Raw genomic sequence first — 19,355 nt, 5'->3', positions numbered from 1 at the left:
TTGGCAACACGGCGTACAATGGAAAATGTTGCAAAATATTAAAATATTATAATATTAAAATGCAAATCCGATATTCCACAATTAGTAAAGACAATGGCCTGGATTCTCCGATTTTCAGGCTATGTCCTGACACCGGGGTGGGAACGGTGCCGTTTTACGACCAAACATTCGGCGACAAACGGCCACCGATCCTCCGTTTGGTGGGGGGCTAGCAGGCAGGCAGCGTAGAGCACCTAGCTCTTGCTGCCGATATGGCTGGAGAATTGCCGGGTCCGTGGCCGCGCATGCGCACGGTGGCAGCCTGCAATAGCCGTGCCGTGCAACATGCGCCGGGCCGCATGCGGAATTGGCTTGCTAAATAGTGCCCCTCCTTTGGCTGGCTCGCAACCCCCGGGCCACCCCCCCCAACAGTGCCCTTAGCCTCTGCCAAAGTTCTCCCTTCCTGCGATCGTCGCTACCCCGACTGTGATAGGGCTGGACTCAGCCCGCAGCAAATAATAGCAACTGCCTTAAACAGGCACCTGATCCACTGCATATGCTAATGAGGAGGCCTGACGCCAGCCTTTGGTCCTGCCTGAGAAGCTGGACTGTCCTGATCAGGTCTCGAAATCTGCACAAATTTTGGGGATAATATTGATGTGGCCTATTGATGCGCGCTGATACACAAAAGGTGAGTTGAAATTTTATTTTAATTCTTGTGCCGCCTGAAGGAGCAGAAATAAAGAACACAAGCACTTTTAACAGCTGCTACCAGCTACAATAAACACCACCTAACCCCCCCCCCCCCCCCCCCCCCGCCCCCACCCATCCACCCCCCCCCCCCCCCCCCCCGCCCCCCCCCGGCCCCCACCCATCCACCCCCTTACACCCGTTTGCAGTCCTCCCTCTCTCTCCAACATTGAACCTCTGCCACATGTTGAAATGGGCAAGTTGCCCATTAAGATGGGGCAGGCAGCAGCAGGCCATCTAAATTATTGGAATAAGGCCTGAAGTCTAATTTCAGATCAGCTTCCCAGTTGGTCAGTTTTCCATAGCTGGGGAATTTTTCCAAGGCTATCACTTTATTTTTAAACACTTACCTCCCAGAGGTTACTTATGCTTTAGAGGGGGTATTGCATACTCTCTGGAAGGTTTCCAATAGGCTCCCTAGTCTATGCTAAGTTAGTTGATCAAAGCCAAGTTGGCAGTTAGCCTGGACAGAAAAGGGGAGGAAAAAATTAACAGAAATGTTTCTGTTCCTGATCACTATCCAGTGAGTATGGCTGATATGTATATCTGTGAGTGGACATTGGAAAAAAGGACAAACTGCGTGGCTGGGATGGTCTCTATGACTAAATATCCTGCAAAGTCACACTATCTGAGCTCACATACAAGAAATAATCTGGTGCTCATGCCCCAACAATAGTGGACTCTTTCATAAAAGGAAGGGAAAAAAATGCATGGCAAAGGGGGAGGGACAATTAATCCACGGCATTCAGGAGCTGTATTTTCTGGTTTCCAGCAGGCTGAGGGAGACGGGATGGAAACTATGTGGTACACTCACTCTTGCCCCCTCCATGTTGACATGGCAAAATAAGCATCAGATGGCCAATTAATGGCCGCCCGCCAAGAGGTTGGCCAACTAGCATTGCGAGGGGGAGTTCCACACTCAATCAAATGGCTAGGTGGGAGAAGGGTTAGGCTAGGAAATGGAAATGGAAACGGCCACCAAATGCAGGCCCCCTACCCTCTGACTCCCTTCTTATTTGTTGTGGCGGTCTAAAAACAGCAAGTAAATAAAGTTTAATCACATCCCAATGCTGCCAACACACTAGCAGATTCTACTGCTACATGCAGTCATGGTGCCATTTGTCAGCCTTTTCATCCCTTCATACATAGAGTGAATCACTATGATGGAAGGAGTCACCACCAGTGCTATCAAGCGGCACTTACTCAGCAATACCCTGCTCATGGACGCTCAGTTTGGGTTCCGCCAGGGTCACTCAGCTCCTGACCTCATTACAGCCTTGACTCAAACATGCGCAAAAGAGCTGAATGCCAGAGGTGAGGTAAGATTGACTGCCCTTGACATCAAGACGATACTTGACCGAGTATGGCATCAAGGGGCCCTAGCTAAACTGGAGTTAATGGGAATCAGGGGGGAATCTGTCTGCTGGTTGGAGTCATACCTGGCACAAAAGAAGATGGTTGTGGTGGTTGGAGGTCAATCTCCAGGGACAATGACATCAAAAGAGACAGGCTTATTAAGCTTAATGGCTCCCACACTTGCTTGTTTTATTACTGAAAACATTTAGTAAATTCCCAGCCATTGCTATTGCTGTATGTTGTGCTGTGATTTGTTTTTTGGACTGTATCCATTGGACTGTGCTATAACATATTGCCAATTATGTTATTTTAATCACTATTTATTCCGTCACATTAAGTTGACACCACCAAGGGCTCAGTGCAAACAAGAGATTCTGCTCCCTGGGTGTAAATCAGCATTTGGGGGTCATGAACTCTTGTGGAGTCTGCTTGGCCAATTTGTTAGTTGTTGTATCGTCCTATTTTAGACAGCACTGGATTTCTGTGTGCTAAAGGATTAACAACTAACTCAGTAATGTTATTTCTTTCTCTTCTCTTCAAGTAAACTGAGAATTTTGTGATGCAGATTAAGCCAAAGAGCAACACAAAGGCAAAAAGGGTAAGACAGAAACAATGGCAGCGAGTGTATCTCTGGGTCGGATAAATAGATTTAAGCGTCTACCCTATTCAAACACTGTGACACTGCCACACAAATCAGTTTTGAATGGAGGTTTCTCAATCTCACCCTTCAGCATGCTTCCTCCATGCTGCCATTACAGTTTTAATAGCTCCCTGGTCAAGGAGTTGAGGCCACAGCTGGAGTACTGTGTGTAATTCTGGTTGCCACATTACAGGAAGGATGTGATTGCACTGGAGGGGGTGCAGAGGCGTTTCACCAGGATATTGCCTGGGATGGAACATTTTACTTATGAAGAGACGTTGGATAGGCTATGATTGTTTTCGCTGGAGCAGAGAAGACTGAGGGGCGACCTGATCGAGGTGTACAAGATTATGAGGAGCATAGACTGGGTGGTGTGGTGATATGCATCACTGTAAATACACAAGGGATTAATGTAAATACATTAGAACTAAATAAACACTAGAGGGAGCACCAGAGACATCATGACACACAGACATTCAACTAATAGGTCAGTAAGATAGGACACGACCAATGGGCATTCAAGACACACCCAGAGATGACACTACCACAAGGGGGCTACCCATATAAACGGACAGGGCACACATGCTCTTTCTCTTTCCATGGGTGACACTCAGAGACACAGGGGCAGATCAGGGAAGCATCACACCCACCGCATGGTTAGAGCAGACTGATTAGTGAGATAGAGTAACTAAGGTTAGATTAGCAAGAGAGTCAAACTCAAGTAGGAGAATAGTTAACTGTTCAATAAATGTGTTAAAGCTATCTCCAAGTCTGAACCTTCCTTTGTCAGAGTATACATCAAGGAAGCAGCTTATGCTACGTGAAGAAGCATAACACAACAGGTGGATAGGGAGCAGCTGTTCGCAGGGTGTTCCGGTTCCTCCCTCAGTCCAAAGATGTGCAGGTTAGGTGGATTGGCCATGGTAAATTGCCCTTAGTGTCCAAAAAGGTTCAGTGGGGTTACCGGGTTACAGGGATAATGTGGGGGTGTGGGCTTGGGTGGGGTGTTCTTTCCAGGGGGGCAGTGCAGACCCGATGGGCCGGGTGGCCTCCTTCTGCACTGTAAATTCTATGATTCTGTGAAGGGTCAGTTACGAGGAGACACAAGGTCAAAGTGAGGGGTGGGAGGCTTAGGGGGGTTTTAAGGTAAAGGTTTTTTACCCAGAGAGTGGTGATGGTCTGGGATGTACTGCCTGGGAGGGTGGTAGAGGCGGGTTGCCTCACATCCTTAAAAAAGTACCTGGATGAGCACTTGGCACGTCTTACCATTTGAGGCTATAGGCCAAGTGCAAATGGGATTAGGTAGGCAGCTCCGGTGTTTTTCGTGCATCGGTGCAGAGTCGATGGGCTGAAGGGCCTCTTCTGAACTGTATTATTGTGTGATTCTGTGAAATAAAACGGGTGGCGAGGTCATCCCCACCCACCCACATCCAACCTGTCTCACATATTAGACTAGGCGGGTTAGGCGTTAGGCAGACTCCCACCTTTGGGCCGAGTGAGATTTATTGAGGCCCTTAAGTGGCCAATTAATAACCAATTAAGGGATTCATTCTGCCTCTCTTGTTAAAATGCGTACAATGTGCAGCAGGGGAAGGCAGTACAAGCACGGGCTGTTAGTGGGCAAGAAGGAGGGTATTTCTTTGCGGCGGGGGGGTCCCCTGTTCCCATCGGACTCACCCATTTAAGATCGCCCCCCCCTTCCCTTAAGGCTTCTGTCCCTGCCTCTAAACTGACTGTGACCTCAACTTTCTCGTCTACCTGTCATACCCTTTGACTCCCTTGTCAATCAAGAAACACAATAACTGGGCCTTAAAAATATTCAATGATCCATGCAGCCTCCATAGCTTTCTGGGGAAGAGAATTTCATAGACTGGACAACCCTCAGAAAGAAGGAAGTTACTTCATCTCTGTTTTAAGTGGGAGACCGCTTGTTTTTAAACTGTTTGTTAATACTCGTCTCTCCCCATGGGGAAACAAGCCTTCAGCATCCCCAATTAGATTGGCTAACAGCTCTCTCAGGAGGGACATCCTCTCAGATGTCCCACTCTGAATCAAGTAGACTTGCCCCCGGCGTATTACCACTGCAGAGCAGCTGGGTTTCTGGTCGGCACGGTGTTGATGGACTTTTTGGTTGTTTGGGGGAGGAGGTAATCTGTCCCTCTATGAAATCTACCTCAGTGTAACTTTCAAAAAGGAATTGGACATATATTTGATAGGACTAGGGGATGGACCATGCAGGAAGCCACGCTGGAAGAACCTGTGCATCAAGCACCCTGGGCAGAATTCTGTAAAAACGGGGCTATGTCCCCACGCCAGCGGGAAAACTGGCGCCAACGACTCTGGCGTCAACGGCCCCCCAAAGTGAGGAATTCTCACCATTCTAGGGGCTAGGTTGCGCCAGAGTCAGCCCCGCAGCTCCAGCCGGCACCGAAGGGCCGGTGCGATTTCACGCATGCGCGGAATGACCGGCGTGATCTCGCTCATATGCAGACCGGACGGCATATTTCCGCGCATGCGCAAAATGGCCAGCGTATTTCCACGCATGCGCGGGGGTTCCCTTCTCCGCGCGGCCCCCTGGCAATATGGCGGAGCCTTACAGGGGACTGGCACAGAGGAAAGAAGGCCCCCACAGAACCAGCCCGCCCGCAGATCGGTAGGCCCCGATCGCGAACCAGGCCACTGTGGGGGGCCTCCCTGGGTTGGAGGCCCCCCACCCCCCCACCAGGACGGCCCCCGCACACTTACCTGCCAGGTCCCACGGTGTGTGAGGTGAGTAATCCACGCCGGGGGGACTGGGCAAAACTTGACGGCCACTCGGCCCATCGGGGCCTGGGAATCGCCGGGGGGCCGCTGTCAACGGCCCACGACCGGCGTGGCAGGAATCCCGCCGGCGCCCAAAAAACAGTGCCGGAGAATAGGAAAGCCGGCATCAGGGCACAGGGTCGGAGAATCCCGGCCCCTGTCTGCCATCCTTTAGTCAGGAAGCACTTCCCACCTATGCCCAGACCAGCTGCACGTGGATGACTCGGCCTCAGATATGGACACGGAATACAAAGTACTTTCAGAGGATGTCGCGATCGGAAAGGGGCCCTCAACATTGCCCCTTTGTCATCCTGCGTGGAAAAGACACTTCGCATACAATACACGCCCTCTCAATCCAGCCCCACAGCTGGTAGAAATCCAGCCACGGGCGAAACGCTAATGGAGGCCCTCTCAACAATCCATTGCAGGGGAACCTTCAGACTGCGGCGGGGGGTGCGAGGGACGGAGAGGAGATAGTATACCTCATGACACCCACGGGGGTACGTCGATCGATTTCCCCATGCAACTCGTAGAGTCTGAGCTTCCTCACTAGTGGATGGAAGCCCACTGAGCTGGGGCTCATAAGCCCGCCCTTTAAAAGCCAGCTTGAACTGGGACCGACACTTCCAGTAGTTTCGACTGGGACCTTGAGTTGTAAGCTGCATTGCAGCCTTTGCTTTATGTTAACTAAATAAATGGCTTCTCTCTAATCGGACAGACAGTCACTCAGCCAACCTGTTGAGTTAGTTTAAAACACAAATAAAAACAGAAAAATGGGATACACTGAGCAGGTCTGGCAGTGCTGCCAGATAGCACCAGGCTGATTTATCCAGCCTTCCTGATTTTAGTTCAGATTCTCAGCCTCCGCAGCATATTGCTTTTAATTTAAAACAACCCTTGTCCTTAAATGTGGAATGTGTGGGGATTCCTCGGGCGGAATTATCCGGCCATTCGCTGGCGGTGGGATTCTCTGTTGCAGTTGGCAGCGCACTCCCGCCCGTGGGTTTCCCGGCGGCATGGGGTGGCGTCAATCCCATTGACAGCAGCGGGATCAGAGAATCCTGCCGCCTGCGAATAGCGCGCCGCTTCCGCCGACGATAAACACGTGGCTGGGAGGCCAGAGAATCCACTGATTTCCAGCTTTCCCTTCTGCAAGTTCTTCCGCCCACCATCCCCAGCCAACCCCCTCCTCCACTCCTGCCCCCACACCTCACCACTGTCTTCCTGGCTCTGGGTATCACCCCCGATAATTCTGTTAATTTCCATTTTAAGATGCCGTAGTGTCAATTGTCAGTTCAAGTCAAGGCCAACATGTAAACTCCAACGTGATCCCATGTAGCCAGAGGAGGGGGGAAAGCTGACAAGGCAGAAAAGAAAACCTCTGTTAAATAAACAGACAAGAATTTGGTCTCTTTTTGTTTTAAATGTCATTTCCTGGAATATCAACACTGCCCTCTGTAGTCATCAGGGTGCAGCACTCAATCTCTCCACAGTTGTTATCCTGAATCACTCATTGTTCTTTATGTTGGTCCATGGCAGCAGGCTTAGATCAATAGGCACAGTCTCACCTGAAGCACAAGATCATAAATTCAGGTCTCACATCAGACACTTGAGCAATTAATATAGGCTAAAGTCTTGACTGCAAAATTTGGCTCTGAAGGGCCTTTAGTTTTGGCATTACCGGTGCTATTTTAGGGCAAGATGGTCCCCGCACCACATGTACAAGTTTATGGAGTGCCTGGGCTGGCTTAGTGGCAATTCCGGGTAACTGAAAGGAAAGCGCAAGCGAAGAAGCAAAATACAGCGGATGCTGGAAATCTGAAATAAAAACTGAAAGTGCTGGAAAACCCAGCAGAACTACAGAATTCCTACAGTGCAGAAGGAGGCCATTCAGCCCATCGGGTCTGCACCTGGGCCCACTGAAAGAGGGCCTGGGCCCACTTCCCGCCCAACACCATAACCCCACGAAACATGCACATTTTTGGACACTAAGGGGCAATTTAGCATGGCCAATTCACCTAACCTTCGTAATCATTGGACTGTGGGAGGAAATCGGAGCACCTGGCGGAAGCCCACGCAGACACAAGGATAATGTGTAAACTCCATGCAGTCACCCAAAGCGAGAATTGAACCCAGGTCCCTGGCGCCCCGCCGGTTCACGGAGAATCCCGCCCCACACCTTTCGGGACTTGTGGGAGGAAACCGGAGCACCCGGAGGAAACCCAAGCAGACACAGGGAGAACGTGCAGACTCCGCACAGACAGTGACCCAACAGGTTAACAGGGAATAAAGTAATGGCTGAGGAACTAAATTCGTACTTTGCTTCTGTCTTCACAAAGGAAGACATGAATAATGTACCAGTAGTTCTGAAAAACACAAGTTTCAGTGAGGAGCTGAAGGAAATTAGTATTTGTAAAGAAATGTTTTGCCGGAAATTAATGGGTTTGAAGGCAGATACATTTCCAGGGCCTGTTAATCTTCATCCCAGGCGAATTAAGAATGAAATAGTAGATCCATTGGTTGCCATTTTCCAAATTTCTTTGGACTCTGGAATGGTTCTTATAGATTGGAGGTTAGCTAATATAAGACCACTATTAAAAAAGGGAGGTAGAGAGAAAACAGGGAACTAAGAACCAGTGAGCCTAATGTCAGTAGTAGGGAAGTTGCTGGAGTCCATTATCAAGGATTGACTTTGACTTTGTCTATATATGTGTTTCTGGAACCCACCTCTTCATTCACCTGATGAAGGAGCTGCGCTCCAAAATCTAGTGATTCGAAACAAGCCTGTTGGAATTTAACCTGGTGTTGTCAGACTTCTTACTGTGCCCACCCCAGTCCAACGCCGGCATCTCCACATCATTAAAGAGATTGCCAGTCCATTTTGCTTCTTGCAGTGGAAAAAACGTTTAATTCATAAAATATTTGTTGAACTAAATTGTTATTTGAGCTTGTTAGGTTTCAGATCCCAAACAGGCTAAACAGACATTGGCTTTTTTAAATAAATATATATATATTTCCAATGAAGGGGCAATTTAATATGGCGAATCCACCTAACATGCACATCTTTGGGTTGTGGTGGTGAGACTCACGCAAACACGGGGAGAATGTGCAAATTCCACATGAGACATTGGCTTTTTACAGGATAATCTATATCCACACCCTCTTAAACAAGCTCAAAGCCTGGGACCCAGTGAGACGTCGGTTTAATGTTTTGGGATTTTTTTCATTCATTGAATAGGCTAGCAAGGCCAGAAATTGTTTTTGAATACCTTACACGGACCACTGAATACCATGAGTTACGTCGCCACAGTCCCAGAGGACCATAGGCTGCTCTTCCCTTCTGAGAGAGAGCTGACTGGTGGTGATTTAATCGAGGGTCACCACACTTCAGGTGCAGGGCAAGATTGAGAAGGCGGGGCCTTCATGGATAACCTCAGCCAATACGGAAATTGAACCCATGCTGTTGGCATCACAAACCAGCTTTCCAGACAACTGAGCTAACCCCTGTGACCATGGGTTTACCGGTACAGATACATACTTCAGCGAGGGCTCAGCAGGAAGGCTGTAGTTTGCTGTACCTGGCCGAAGTTAGAAGTTCAGGTCCCTTGTGTGTTGTGCTATTAATGCCATTAGTAACACCTTGCTGGAATGTGATGTGATCGTGAGCTGTATTTCCCATCATCCAATGTTGGGAAAGTCGTTATAATAAATTTGCATCTCATTATAGTTCCCACATACCGGAATCATTCCCCACGTCAAATTTAAATCCCGCGTCGGCATGATTTCAGAACGGCGTGATTCACAACCGGCATTGAAAAGCGTGCACATGGCAGCGGGAACTTCAGAGGGAACCCGGAGGTGAGTGCACAGATCCTGATGTGGTGCTCGTGGATCCCTATTCAAAGAAGTGGTTCCACTAATTCTGGGGGACTGTCACAGGCAAGTCTCGACAGCAGCTTCTTTGTGGCTGCCTTTTTTGCCAGGGTATGGTGGGCAGTGCAGGGGGGAGGCAAGGGAACCCCGTGGCACGGGGAACAGTGCGAGGGAGATGGGAGGGAAGGAATCCATGGGGCACAGGCGACTGTGCAGGGTAGATGGGAGGGAAGGAATCCCTGGGGCACAGGCAACAGTGCAAGGGAATAGTGAAGGAAAGGAATCCCGGGGTTTGGGAGGGCAGGGCGGGTGGGGTCAGGGCAGCACACACTGAAGGCTGCATGCAAATACATGGGGTGGGGAGGTGCTTAGGCAAGTGGGATGAAGACAATGTGTAACCATCTGGGATGGCCACTTCCAACTAGGTACAGAGAAACTCGCAAAGCCTGGCGGGTAAAATGGACAAGTCAAGACTCAGGCAGGCTCAGAGCCTGCAATGCATATTCATAAGCAAGAAGTCCAGACGGTATCGAAACTCCGTCCAATTAGCATCTTAATGGGGCCGATTAGCATTTGATGGCCCATCTTCACCAAAACAAAGGACTGGTACTCGAGCAACTGGGACAGTCCCAGACATTTCGGCGCCACTCCCTGTTCAAGGGAAACGCAAACAACGGGGTCAGTGACCGCTTAGGACACGCCCAGCCATCCAGATCCCCGCCCACTTATTGGCCAAAGAATCAAACAGAGTGATCAAGGATCACCCAATTAGTAAGGTCCAAATCGAAGGACCGCCAAAAGAGCGCGAAAACCCCCCGAGTATAAGAAGAAGAGTTTGCCATATGTTCGCTCTCTCTTGGCCCTGGTACCCCGGTCACGGCCATCGCCAAGTGTGGCAACACCAGAAGCAAGTACAAGTTCAACGCTCGCTACCAGACGGATGAGCCCAGCTGAGCAGCAGTTACTCCTTCGAACCCGATAGATCCAGAATTGAACAACGGCCACTGTTTTCTGACCTAAGCCGGGTGCCTGAAGTTAAGTCCAGGTTGTCTTAGTCGATAGGTGCAGTTAACTAGTAGTGTTTATGTTACATGACTAATTGTGTGTAAATAAAGTATCCTTGACCTTGAACTAACTAACTGGTGCTTGGCTCTTTGATCGATAGCCGGTTGAAACTTGTGGTGGTATCATTTGATACCTGGCGACTCTGAGCATTCGGACATAGATAACATAGAAAGAAAGGCAAACTCACTGATTGCCCTAATTGGAACAGAGCCACAGGAAAAACAAAGTAAAGGAAAGCACAACAAATGGCAGGGCCAATACAAAAACATGTCAAAGATGAACAATCTGTATCAGTTGAGACCGTTTAGCTTGAGCTCAACTGACATGTTTGGAGTCAGGCTTGGCATGTAATTGCGCCCACTCAAACAGCACTAATTACTGAGAGTGGCAATGATTGCAGCTCTACATTTACCCCTCGTGCACAGACTGCCAAATCTAATGAGTGCTATGGTTTGCCAGTAATGCTCTGGGGATCCAGATTCAAATCCCGCCATTGCAGATGCTGAAATTTGAGTTCAATAAAAATCTGGAATTAAAAGTCTAATGGCGATATAAAACCATTGTCGATTGTTGTAAAAACCCATCTGCTTCACTAAACTCCTTTCGGGAAAGACATCTGACATTGTTACTTGGTCTGGCCTACATGTGATTCCAGATCCACAGCAATGTGGTACAGCAGTGTGGTTCACTCTTAACTGGCCCGTCAAGGGGAATTAGGGATGAGCAATAAATGTTGCTCCAACCTGCGACGCCCACGTCCCATGATCAAATAAAAAAAATTGCAGTGGGGACATTCTATAGATCCTCACAGAGCTGATGTGAACACAGTGGCGCAATGGTTAGCACTGCTGGCTTACAGCGGCTGGGATCCTGGTTCAATTCCAGCCTTGCATGACTGTGTGGAGTTTGCATCTTCTCGTGTCTGCGCGGGTTTCCTCCGGGTGCTCCGGTTTCCTCCCACAGTCCAAAGATGTTCAGGTTAGGTGGATTGGCCATGCTAAAGTTTCCCCTTAGTGCCCAAAGATGTGCAGGGTAGGTGGGATTACGGGGATAGGGCGGGGAAGTAGGCCTAGGTGGGATGCTGTTTCAGAGGGTCAGTGCAGAGTTAATGGACCGAAAGGCCTCCTTCTGCACTGTAAGGATTCTATGGTTCTAAGATTCTGCGGAATGTTTGACTCTTGTTGGACTGATGGCAGTGATCAGGGTCATATCATGCGGACACTGCAGGGAAAGTTTAACTTGTCCTGATCCATGGGCATCCTTTGTGAGCTGAACCCTTCAGGACCACAATGTCACCAGAGACAGAAGCTGATAAGATGGCGGGCAGCCCAGATCAATGGCGCAGAGAGCACACTGGGAGAATGACGGAACTCTGTGACGCCAGCCCAGAACATTCTGGTAGCAAAGCTAATTCCCATGGTGATGCAGGCATGAGTGTTGTGTCCAGTGAATGTGAAGGTGCACACAGCACATTGAGGAGGTTAACATTACATACATTAACACCCGTGCCTACGCGGTGCAGCTTCACTTTCTTGACCTTTCTTACCTTGCTGCCATGATTTGGTTCATCTCCACAGCAGAGGTGGAGGCAGCCTGCCGACTGCTATGCCCTTGTCTGTGATGACCTTGGCAGGCGTCCTCTGGAGGACTGACTCTTGGGGGAGCCCAGCCTACTTTCAAGGACCTGCTGTGTGTCAGTGCCACACTCCTCGGCCTGTGGAGCTGGAGCTGAAGCAGTCACAAGAAGAGAGAATTTGGATAGGCACGGCACTCCTGGAATCACTTGGGTGGATGACTCTGGGATGTGCTCCTGCAGATCTTCCTTCCTATTGGTGTCCTCGGGCCTCTACCTGCTTCCTCAAGAGGCAGCTCGAGATGCCCCACTCTCCCTCTGGCATTGACATTGATGATGCCAACTAGGGCCTCAGCCACGGATTGCAGCTCCTGGACCAGTGCAAGACAAATGTTCTGGACCAAGATCTCCATGGCAGCTGCCATCCTACCTGTGTTGACTTTGGTGCGTTGGCATGTTGGTATATTATCTTGGTATGAAGGTGGATAGACTCCTCCATCATGCCTTGCAATCTGAGGCATCCCTTCTCAATGTTCTTGAGCTTGTCTGCAGCTCCATGATCAAGTCCAGAGGCGCCTTATCTGACCCTGACTTAACAGGCGTCCAGCAATCCTCCGAGTGCCAGATATCCTTGCCTCCACCTGCTGTGGATCAGACAGTGCAATGTGCTCACCAGATTGTGACCCCGGGTCTACTCTACAACTAGGTCCCATTGAGAGGTGTGTCTTCACATTGTTGGAGGGTGTGCGTGAGTGCTTCCACGGGCCTTTAATGTCAGTGCCTGTGGATTCCTCTCGTGTGGAGTCGAGGACCTGCCTTGTGGACCCTTTCGCTGTTTTGTGAAAGAAATAAATCATTAGTGAGTGGCAGGGGCCTGCGGAAGAGTGGGCATCCCTCACAACATGGCTGCCAGGTGGATGTTGCAGTGCTGGATCCTCTCTCAGTTGAGTGCCACTAACTTCATTCAACATTAGCACAGGAATGGTTCATGTTCCCACCGGCCAGCTGAATCATTTTTTCCTCAAAGTCTGTCAGGACTTTGAGTTCAGCCATTCCTCCACCAGCCTGGGACCTCTCCCTTTTGTGCCAGCTTCTCGTGCATGAAGGCGGGTGTAGGCAGGATGCTGCCAGGCCACATAATAAGGCTGCCTGGCATGTGCGGATGGTGAGTGGTGCCATGGACAGGATGATGGAATGACCCGCGGGGGAGAGGAAGGTGTGTGGGAGTGGGAGTGAGTGGTGGTGTCCCTTGAGCTGGCAGTGAGTGAGATCCCTGTGGACGTGTAGGCTCTGCGAGTGTGTGAGTTAAGATAATAAGAAGAGTGGCTTACCCTGGCAGAGCGGTATAATTCATCCTCTTTCGGCACTGGGTGTCTGTCCACCTTTAGAGGGCAATGGGACTGACCACCATGCCACCACCTCCCGTGCTGGGTCCTTGCTTGGTGGTTTTCGCCCAGGGCGGGGGTAGAGTCATTGCGCCCGCCTCCAGTGTAAACACAGCCTGCTCTCAAGGGAGGCGCCGCTGAATTTCGGGGCAGCGTGCTTCTTGGCTTTGACAGTCATCAGCTCACAACAGTTCCATCGTCCTTGCAGTGTGCTAGCTATGTGCAGGGACGGCCTGTAAATATGACGCCCTGATTACTGAGGTTCTGCTGTCATGGTCGGGCAGGCGGATCAGCAGCTGCCATCCAGCTATGCGATGTGAAATGCATGCCTGCTCAATCTTTGCACTAAGTGCCACACAGTACAGCAGAAGAACCCACCATTGGCGGCAGCGAGTCCAACAGCGCTTTTCCACCCGACATCGGAAATTGCTGATTTCTGGGATGATTCCACCCATAGTGTCGCTTCATTATTGCTAAAACTGACCTTGATATCAGGCAGTTTAATCATGTCTGAAAGAGCAGGAACATAGCCACTTGTGGGCCTGTGTGGGTGTGGACCACCCAATTAGGTTTAGCGCAGTTAATCCCGTGTTTTTAGCAGGCTCTGTAAAAATGAGATTTTGAACCATTGTGTACTTGTGACAAATCACGGGCTTTGAGGTAAAATGCAGGGGAAGGGTCTTTTGTTCAGACAGATAATTGGTCAAACAGATGGACTTTGATTGGTAAATGATGACTTTCCCTTAGTTGCTGTTGTGCTATTGCTGAGACAGCGAGAAAATGATGTCGCAAAGTTCTATGCTAGACTACTTCAAAATAACATGCAGTTCGCAGAATACGTTCACAGAATGAAGAAAGCCTGGACCCCTTTGCAACTTGTGATGCCACTTATTGAGTTCAGTCATTTGTCAGATTTGTCCGAGTCCTGGTGGCGGCCATTGAGTGAGTGGTTGCACACAGAGTGGCTCCTGCTTGAAGGCGTTGTTTTTTTGTCCCTTCTACCAAAACTTCAGGGAATTTTGGTGGAAAGGTTGTGCAGAGAGTGGAGGGGGGGGGGGGGGTCAGTTCTTCCCCAGATGAGCATGTCTGCAGGTTATCAAACTTGTCAGAAGACAGTGAGAGCCCTGGCTGAAGAGTTGGAGGAGACTTGTGGCGCAGTATCAATTGGAAAAATGGCAGAGGGGGAAGGGTCGCCGTCGATTGGGGAGATGCCAATGGAGCAGTTGATGAATTTCATTGAGGGCGAATTTTGGCAGCAACGTAAAGAAATGCAGAGTGGCACGTTGAAGGCGATTGAGGGGGAAGTGGCACCTCTTTGCAGGACTCTGGAACGGGTGGAGAAGAGCCTGGAGGTGCAAGGGGCGATGATTCATGAGGTGCAGAGGGTGGTGTCTGACCAGAGTGACCGGATTGTCTCGCTGGAAACGGAGATGGTGATCCTGGGGGACATGTGCAAGATACTGCGAGCAAAGGTAGAGGACTAGGAAAACAGGTCCAGGCGGCAAAATCTTCAGACTGTAGGGCTACTTGAGGAAATGAGTGCAACAGTTTATGTCGTGAGGATGCTGGCCAGATTGGTGGACGAGAAGGTGCTGGACAAGGCCCCGGAGGTGGACCGTGCCCATAAAGTAGAAATTCAAGAATAGTCAGAATGAATACGTGGCTTGAGAGATGGTGCAGGAGGGAGGGGTTCAGATTTTTGGGACATTGGAACCGGTTCTGGGGGCGGTGGGACAATTACAAATCAGATGGTCTACACCTGGGCAGGACTGGAACCAATGTCCTAGGGGGTGCTTTTGCTAACACTGTTGGGGAGATTTTAAACTAATGTGGCAGGGGTGTGGGAGCCAGATTGGGAAGTTAGAGGTCAGGACAGAGGCAGCAACTTAAGCCAGTAAGGTACTAGATAATAAACTCAATGTGACTAAGGGGAAGAGTAGACAGGGAAGAGATGATGAACGCAAAGGGACAGGTTGTCTGAGGTGCATTTGTTTCAATGCGAGAAGTGTAGCTGGTAAGGCAGATGAACTTAGGGCTTGGATTAGTACCTGGGAATATGATGTTATTGGTATTATTGAGACTTGGTTGAGGGAAGGGCAAGACTGGCAACTAAATATCCCAGGGTATAGATGCTTCAGGAGGGATAGAGAGGGAGGTAAAAGGGGTGGAGGAGTTGCATTACTGGTCAGAGATGATATCACAGCTGTGATTAAGGAGGGCACGATGGAGGATTTGAGCACTGAGGCAATATGGGTAGAGCTAAGAAATAGGAAGGGTGCAGTAACATTGTTGGGACTTTACTACAGGCCTCCCAAAAACAAGCATGAAGTAGAGGTACAAATATGTAGACAGATTATCGAAAAATGTAGGAGCAATAGGGTGGTCGTGATGGGAGATTTTAACTTCCCCAACATTGAATGGGACTCATGTAGTGGTTGGAGGCGTAATTGCAGCAGAATTTGTATGGAGCATCCAGGAGAGTTTTTTAGAGCAGTATGTAAATAGTCCAACTCGGGAAGGGGCCATACTGGACCTGGTATTGGGGAATGATCCCGGCCAGGTGGTTGAAGTTTCAGGCGGTGATTACTTTGGGAATAGCGATCACATTTCCGTAAGTTTTTAAATACTCATGGACAAAGACGAGAGTGGTCCTAAAGGAAGAGTGCTAAACTGGGGAAAGGCCAAGTATAACAAAATTCGGCAGGAGCTAGGAATGTGGATTGGGAGTAGCTGTTTAAGGGTAAATCCACATTTGAAATGTGGGAGTCTTTTAAGGAAAGGTTGATTAGTGTGCAGGACAGACATGTCCCTGTGAAAATGAGGGATAGAAATGGCAAGGTTAGGGAACCATGGATGACGGGTGGAATTGTGAGACTAGCTAAAATGAAAAAGGAAGCATACATAAGATCTAAGCGACTTAAAACTGATGAAGCTTTGGAGGAATATCGGAAAAGTAGGACAAATCTCAAATGCGCAATAAAGAGGGCTAAAAGAGGTCATGAAATATCTTTGGCTAACAGGGTTAAGGAAAATCCCAAAGCCTTTTAGTCGTACATAAGGAGCAAGAGGGTAACTAGAGAAAGGATTGGCCCACACAAAGACAAAAGAGGGAATTTATGCATGGAGTCAGAGGAAATGGGTGAGATTCTTGATGAGTACTTTGCATCAGTATTCACCAAGGAGAGGGACATGACGGATGTTGAGGCTAGGGATAGATGTTTAAATACTCTAGGTCAGTCGGCATAAGGAAGGGGGAAGTTTTGGGTATTCTAAAAGGCATTAAGGTGGACAAGTCCCCAGGTCCGGATGGGATCTATCCAGGTTTCTGAGGGAAGCGAGGGACGAAATACCTGGGGCCTTAACAGATATCTTTGCAGCATCCTTGAGCACGGGTGAGGTCCAGGAGGACTGGACAATTGCTAATGTTGTCCCTTTGTTTAAGAAGGGTAGCAGGGATAATCCAGGGAATTATAGACCTGTGAGCTTGACGTCAGTGGTTGGCAAACTGTTGGAGAAGATACGAGGGATAGGATCTATTCACATTTGGAAGAACAGGCAGCATGGTTTTGTGCAGGGAAGGTCATGTCTTACAAATCTAATAGAATTCTTTGAGGAAGTGACGAAGTTAATTGATGAGGGAAGGGCTATAGATGTCATATACATGGACTTCAGTAAGGCGTTTGAAAAAGTTTCCCATGACAGGTTGATGGAAAAAGTGAAGTCGTATGGGGTTCAGGGTGTACTAGCTAGATGGATAAAGAACTGGCTGGGCAACAGGAGACAGAGAGTAGTGGTGGAAGGGAGTGTCTCAAAATGGAGAAAGGTGACTAGTGGTGTTCCACAGGGATCTGTGCTCGGACCACTGTTGTTTGTGATATACATAAATGATCTGGACGAAGGTATAGGTGGTTTGATTAGCAAGTTTGCAGATGATACTAAGATTGGTGGAGTTGCAGATAGCGAGGAGGACTGTCAGAGAATACAGCAAAATATAGATAGATTGGAGAGTTGGGCAGAGAAATGAAATGAAATGAAAATGAAAATTGCTTATTGTCACAAGTAGGCTTCAAATGAAGTTACTGTGAAAAGCCCCTAGTCGCCACATTCCGGCGCCTGTTCGGGGACGCTGGTACGGGAATTGAACCGTGCTGCTGGCCTGCCATGGTCTGCTTTCAAAGCCAGCGATTTAACCCAATGTGCTGGAGTTCAAACCAGGCAAATGCGAGGTGATGCATTTTGGAAGATCTAATTCAAGAACGGACTATACGGTCAATGGAAGAGTCCTGGGGAAAATGATGTACAGAGAGATCTGGGAGTTCAGGTCCATTGTACCCTGAAGGTGGCAACGCAGGTCAATAGAGTGGTCAAGAAGGCATACAGCATGCTTGCCTTCATCGGACGGGGTATTGAGTACAAGAGTCGTCAGGTCATGTTACAGTTGTATAGGACTTTGGTTAGGCCACATTTGGAATACTGCGTGCAGTTCTGGTCGCCACATTACCAGAAGGATGTGGATGCTTTAAAGAGGGTGCAGAGGAGGTTCACCAGGATGTTGCCTGGTATGGAGGGTGCTAGCTATGAAGAATGGTTGAGTATATTAGGATTGTTTTCGTTGGAAAGACGGAGGTTGAGGGGGGACCTGATTGAGGTCTACAAAATTATGAGAGGTATGGACAGGGTGGATAGCAACAAGCTTTTTCCAAGAGTGGGGGTGTCAATTACAAGGGGTAACGATTTCAAGGTGAGAAGGGGAAAGTTTAAGGGAGATGTGCGTGGAAAGTTTTTTACGCAGAGGGTGGTGGGTGCCTGGAACGCCTTGCCAGCAGAGGTGGTAGAGGCGGGCACGATAGCACATTTAAGATGCATCTAGACAGATATATGAATGGGCGGAGAACAGCAGGAAGTAGCTTGGAAAATAGGCGACAGGTTTAGATAAAGGATCTGGATCGACGCAAGCTGGGAGGGCCGAAGAGCCTGTTCCTGTGCTGTAATTTTCTTTGTTCTTTGTTCATAGGTCCCGGAGGCAGGTGCCAAGAGCAGGGGTGCAGCCGCAGGCGGTGATTGTGCGTATGCACAAGTTCCAGGACAAGGAAAAGATCCTGAAGTGGGTCAGTGCGCAGCAGGATTGCGAGCCGATAGGGGAAGTGAATCCATGCTGTTGGCGTCACTCTGCATCATGAATCAACTATCCACACAACTGAGGAAATAGAAGGGAAGTTCAAGTCTCAAATCAGATTTCCAATATATTACTAAGGTAGTACCAATACTTAGTGAATACATTAGGCGGGATTATCCATCCCGCCAGCCCCGTTTTCCAGCGCGTGTGCCCCGCCGGTAGGGGGATACTCTGTTCCGGCAGCCGGCCGATAGGGTTTCCCATTGTGGCTAGCCCACGCCGTCGGGAAACCCACGGGCGTCCGTGTGCTGCCGGTGAAGCGGCGGATCCCACTGACAGAGAATCCTGCTGATTATGATTAGTTCTCTATTAATCAGTTCTAACAATGTAACTCATTACTGTAACCGTCTCCTACCTCATGTAATAATTAATTGCCTTCTATTCATTCAGTCCTAATCATTGCATGACGATATTTAAATATTCTCCACTGAATAAATGCTCATTATAATCTTCATTTTGAGAATGAATCTTTCTTTTAAATGCTCTTGTCAAGGTGAGACATGTAATTGCTGAGGAATGACATACTTTCGTACTTCAGGGACCCACTACCTGTAGCAAATACTTCCAGTTCAGATTCAGAGTGAAGTGTCCTGTACTCTCATTCATCAGTATAGCACAGCCAACTTCAGAAGGTCACTGCATGCCGCACCAGCGTGACCAGCTATCCCGAGGCCATTCTGACTTGGGGTATCCGGGTTTGTGCTGCCATGTCCAGTCCCAACTGAGCTGAGGCTCCCCAAACTCACAAAGGCATTG

The 19,355-nt window shown here is 49.0% G+C and overlaps 1 long non-coding RNA gene across 1 annotated transcript; it reads left to right on the top strand.

The window, feature by feature from the left end:
* Positions 1–595: 595 nt before the first annotated feature.
* LOC140386039 (uncharacterized) lies at positions 596–19,051 on the top strand. The gene is made up of 4 exons (XR_011933552.1): positions 596–670; positions 2,627–2,683; positions 9,255–9,385; positions 18,438–19,051. It is a non-coding gene; the product is annotated as an uncharacterized lncRNA (long non-coding RNA).
* The last annotated feature ends 304 nt before the right edge of the window (positions 19,052–19,355 follow it).

This window comes from Scyliorhinus torazame, chromosome 11 (assembly GCF_047496885.1).
Source record: "Scyliorhinus torazame isolate Kashiwa2021f chromosome 11, sScyTor2.1, whole genome shotgun sequence".
Lineage (NCBI taxonomy): Eukaryota > Metazoa > Chordata > Chondrichthyes > Carcharhiniformes > Scyliorhinidae > Scyliorhinus > Scyliorhinus torazame.
The sequence above is the reverse complement of the archived record's forward strand: the minus strand, read 5'-3'. Positions and strand labels throughout refer to the sequence as shown.